The sequence below is a fragment of the Xylocopa sonorina genome, unplaced genomic scaffold (genome assembly GCF_050948175.1).
Source record: "Xylocopa sonorina isolate GNS202 unplaced genomic scaffold, iyXylSono1_principal scaffold0278, whole genome shotgun sequence".
In the NCBI taxonomy this organism is placed as follows: Eukaryota; Metazoa; Arthropoda; class Insecta; order Hymenoptera; family Apidae; genus Xylocopa; species Xylocopa sonorina.
This window is the reverse complement of record NW_027490349.1, coordinates 159,953-166,104: the sequence shown is the minus strand read 5'-3', so window position 1 is coordinate 166,104 and position 6,152 is coordinate 159,953.

Genomic DNA, 6,152 nt, shown 5'->3' with positions numbered 1-6,152 from the left:
ATAGAAATGAGAAGCGATATCGCGTTTTGAGAGGCATTAGAACCCTAATGCCACTATACGAGGTCATCTGCAAACGCTATTTCCTAGCAAGGAAGTGTCGCATTTACATTCATTTGAAGTATAGACGAGATATACATAACACTGCACAACGAAAATTATATCTTATCATGATACATAGAAATGAGATGCGACATGGCGATTTAAGAAGCATTAGAACTCTATTGGTTCGATACGTAGACATCTGCAATCGCTACTTCATAGCAAGAAAGTGTCGCATTTACATTCTTTTGAAGGGAATACGAGGTACACATGACACTTCGCAATGAATATTATATCTTATAATGAAACATAGAAATGAGATTCGATATGACGATTTAAGAAGCATTAGAACTCTATTGCTTCGATACGTAGACGTCTGCAAACGCTACTTCCTAGCAAGGAAGTGTCGCATTTACATTCTTTTGAAGTGAATACGAGGTATACATAACACTCCACAATGAATATTATATCTTATCATGAAACATAGAAATGAGATGCGGTATCGCGTTTTATGAAGCATTAGAACTTTATTACTTCGATACGTAGACATCTAGAAACGAAACTTTCTAGAAAGCAAGTGTCGTATTTACATTCTTTTGAAGTGAATACGAAGTTGACATTACACTCCACAATAAATATTATATTCTATCATGAAACATAGGAATGAGATGCGATATCGCGTTTTAAGAAGCATTAGAACTCTATTGCTACGGTACGTATGTATCTGGATACGCTATTTCCTAGCTAGAGAGTGTCGCAGTTACATTCTTTTGAAGTGAATACGTTCTATACACTTATAATATTATATCTTATCATGAGACGTAGAAATGAGATGCGATATCGCGTTTTAAGATGCATTAGAACCCTATTGCTACGATACGTAGACATCTGCAGACGCTATTTCTTAGCATGGAAGTGTCGCATTTACATTCAGTTGATGTGAATACGAGGTATACATAATACTGCACAAGGAATATTATATCTTATCATGAAATATAGAAATGAGATGCGATATGACGATTTGAGAGGCATTAGAACCCTATTGCTTCGATACGTAGACATCTGCAAGCGTTATTTCCTAGCAAGGAAGTGTCGCAATTACATTCAGTTGATGTGTATGGGAGGTATACATGACACTTCGAAATGAACATTACATCATATCATGAAACATAGAATTGAGATGCAATATGGCGATATAAGAAGCATTAGAAATCTATTGCTTCGATACGTAGACATCTGAAAACAATATTTCCTAGTAAGGAAGTGTCGCATTTTCATTCTTTTGAAGTGAATACGAGGTATACATATCACTGCACAATGAATATTATATCTTATCATGAAACATCGAAATGAGATTCGATATCTCGATTTATGAAGCGTTAGAACTCTCTTGCTTCGATACGTAGACATCTGCAGACGCTATTTCCTAGAAAGGAAGTGTCCCATTTACATTCTTTTGAAGTGAATACGAGGTATACATAACACTGCACAATGAATATTATATCTTATCATGAAACATAGAAATGAGATGCTGTATGGCGATATAAGAAGCATTAGAAATCTATTGCTTCGATACGTAGACATCTGAAAACAATATTTCCTAGTAAGGAAGTGTCGCATTTTCATTCTTTTGAAGTGAATACGAGGTATACATATCACTGCACAATGAATATTATATCTTATCATGAAACATCGAAATGAGATTCGATATCTCGATTTATGAAGCGTTAGAACTCTCTTGCTTCGATACGTAGACATCTGCAGACGCTATTTCCTAGAAAGGAAGTGTCCCATTTACATTCTTTTGAAGTGAATACGAGGTATACATAACACTGCACAATGAATATTATATCTTATCATGAAACATAGAAATGAGATGCGACATCCCGTTTTAGGAAGCATTAGAACTCTATTGCTTCGATACGTAGGCATCGGGAAACGCTACTTCCCAGCAAGGAAGTGTCGCATTTACATTCATTTGAAGTGAATACGAGGTATACATGACACTCCGCAGTGATTATTATCTCTTATCATAAAACATAGAAATGAGATGCTATATCTCGTTTTAAGAAACACTAGAACTATGTTGCTTCGATACGTAGACATCTTCAGACGCTATTTCCTAGCAAGGTAGTGTCGTATTTACATTCTTTTGAAGTGCATACGAGGTAAACATGATACTTCGCAATGAATATTATATCTTACCATGAAACATCGAAATGAGATGCGATATCGCGATTTAGCAAGCATTAGAAATCTATTACTTCGGTACGTTGACATCTGCAAACGCTATTTCCTAGCAAGGAAGTGTCGCATTTACATTCTTCTGATGTGAATACGAGGTATACATAACACTGCACAATGAATATTACATATTACAAGGAAACACAGAAATGAGAAGCGATATCGCGTTTTGAGAGGCATTAGAACTCTAATGCCACTATACGAGGTCATCTGCAAACGCTATTTCCTAGCAAGGAAGTGTCGCATTTACATTCATTTGAAGTATAGACGAGATATACATAACACTGCACAACGAAAATTATATCTTATCATGAAACATAGAAATGAGATGCGACATGGCGATTTAAGAAGCATTAGAACTCTATTGGTTCGATACGTAGACATCTGCAATCGCTACTTCCTAGCAAGAAAGTGTCGCATTTACATTCTTTTGAAGGGAATACGAGGTATACATGAGACTTCGCAATGAATATTATATCTTATAATGAAACATAGAAATGAGATTCGATATGACGATTTAAGAAGCATTAGAACTCTATTGCTTCGATACGTAGACATCTGCAAACGCTACTTCCTAGTAAGGAAGTGTCGTATTTACATTCTTTTGAAGTGAATACGAGGTATACATAACACTGCACAATGAATATTATATCTTATCATGAAACATAGAAATGAGATGCTGTATGGCGATTTACGAAGCATTAGAACTCTATTGCTTCGATACGTAGACACCTTCAAACGCTATTTCCTAGGAAGGAAGTGTCGCATTTACATTCTTTTCAAGTGAATACGAGGTATACATAACACTGCACAGTGAATATTATATATTATAAGGAAACATAGAAATGAGAAGCGATATCGCGTTTTGAGAGGCATTAGATCTCTAATGCCACTATACGTAGACATCTGCAAACGATATTTCCTAGCAAGGAAGTGTCGCATTTACATTCATTTGAAGTATAGACGAGATATACATAACACTGCACAACGAATATTATATCTTATCATGAAACATAGAAATGAGATGCGACATGGCGATTTAAGGAGCATTAGAACTCTATTGGTTCGATACGTAGACATCTGCAAACGCTACTTCCTAGCAAGAAAGTGTTGCATTTACATTCTTTTGAAGGCAATACGAGGTATACATGACAATTGGCAATGAATATTATATCTTATCATGAAAGATAGAAGTGAGATGCGATATCGCGTCTTAAGAAGCATTAGAACTCTATTGCTTCGATACGTAGACATCTGCAAACGCTATTTCCTAGCAAGGAAGTGTCGCATTTACAGTCTTTTGAAGAGTAGACGAGATATACATAACACTGCACAATGAATATTATATCTTATCGTGAAACATATAAATGAGATGGGATATCGCGATTTAAGAAGCATTAGAACACTACTGCTTCGATACGTAGATATCTGCAAACGCTATTGCCTGGCAAGGTAGTGCCGCATTTACATTCATTTGAAGTGTATGCGAGGTATACATGGCACTTCGCGGTGAATATTATATATTATCATGAAACATAGAAATGAGAAGCGATATGGCGATTTAAGAAGCATTAGATCCCTATTGCTTCGATACGTAGATATTTGCAAACGCTATTTCCTAGCAAGGAAGTGTCGCATTTACATTCATTTGAAGTCAATAGGAGGTATACATGACACTTTGCAATGAATATTATATCTTATCATGAAACATAGAAATGAGATTCGATATGACGATTTAAGAAGCATTAGAACTCTATTGCTTCGATACGTAGACATCTGCAATCGCAACTTCCTAGCAAGGAAGTGTCGCATTTTCATTCATTTGAAAGGAATACGAGGTATACATGACACTTCGCAGTGAATATTCTATCTTATCAGGAAACGTAGATATGAGATGCGTTATGGCGATTTAAGAAGCATTAGAACTCTACTGCTTCGATACGTAGACATCTGTAAACGCTATTTTCTAGCAAGGAACTGTTGCATTTACATTCATTTGAAGTGAATGCGAAGCATACATGAAAGATCGCAATGAATATTATATCTTATCAGGAAAAGTAGATATGAGGTGCGATATGACGATTTAAGAAGCGTTAAAACTCTATTGCTTTGATACGTAGACATCTGCAAATGCTATTTCCAAGCAAGGAAGTGTAGCATTTACATTCTTTTGAAGTGAATTCGAGGTATTCATAACACTGCACAATGGATATTATATCTTATCATGAAACATAGAAGTGAGATCGGATATCGCGATTTAAGAAGCTTTTGAACTCTATTGCTTCGATACGTAGATATCTGCAAACACTATATCCTAGCAAGGAACTGTCACATTCACATTCATTTGAAGTGTATGCGAGGTATACATGACACTTCGCCATGAATATTATATATTATCATGAAACATAGGTATGAGATGCGATATCGCGAATTTGCAACATTTAGAAATCTACAGCTTCGATACGTAGACATCTGCAGATGCTATTTCCTAGCAAGGAAGCGTCGCATTTACATTCTATTGAAGTGAATACGAGGTATACATAACAATCCACAATGAATATTATATATTATCATGGAACATAGTAATGAGTAGCGATATCGCGTCTTGAGAAGCATTAGAAATTTAATGCTACGATACGTAGACATCTGCAAACGCTATTTCCTAGCAAGGAAGTGTCGCATTTACATTCTTTTTTAGTGAATACGAGGTATAGAATACACTTCGCAGTGAATATTATACCTTATCACGAAACATTGAAATGAGATGCGATATCGCGTTTTAAGAAGCATTAGAGTTCTATAGTTACGATACGTAGACATCTGCAAACGCTATTTCGTAGCAAGAATGTGTCACATTTACATTCATCTGAAGTGTAGACGAGGAATACATAACACTTCGCAATGAATATTATACCTTATCATGAAACATTGGAATGAGATGCGATATCCCGTTTTATGAAGCATTAGAACTGTACTGCTTCGATACGTAGACATCTGCAAACGCTATTTCCTAGCAAGGAAGTGACACTCTTACATTCATTTGAAGTGTATGCGAGCCATACATGACACTTCGCAATGAATATTATATCTTATCATGAAAGATAGAAGTGAGATGCGATATCGCGTCCTAAGAATCATTAGAACTCTATTGCTACGATACGTAGACATCTGGATACGCTATTTTCTAGCAAGAAAGTGTCGCACTTACATTGTTTTGAGTGAATACGAGGTATACGTGTCACTTCGCAATGAATATTATATCTTATCCTGAAACATAGAAATGAGATGCGATATCGCGTTAAATGAAGCATTAGATCTCTATTTCTTAGAAATGTAGACATCTAAAAACGCTATTTCGTAGCAAGAATGTGTCACATTTACATTCATCTGAAGTGTAGACGAGGAATACATAACACTTCGCAATGAATATTATACCTTATCATGAAACATTGAAATGAGATGCGATATCCCGTTTTATGAAGCATTAGAACTGTACTGCTTCGATACGTAGACATCTGCAAACGCTATTTCCTAGCAAGGAAGTGACACTTTTACATTCATTTGAAGTGTATGCGAGCCATACATGACACTTCGCAATGAATATTATATCTTATCATGAAAGATAGAAGTGAGATGCGATATCGCGTCTTAAGAATCATTAGAACTCTATTGCTACGATACGTAGACATCTGGATACGCTATTTCCTAGCAAGAAAGTGTCGCACTTACATTGTTTTGAAGTGAATACGAGGTATACGTGACACTTCGCAATGAATATTATATCTTATCCTGAAACATAGAAATGAGATGCGATATCGCTTTAAATGAAGCATTAGATCTCTAATTCTTAGAAACGTAGACATCTAAAG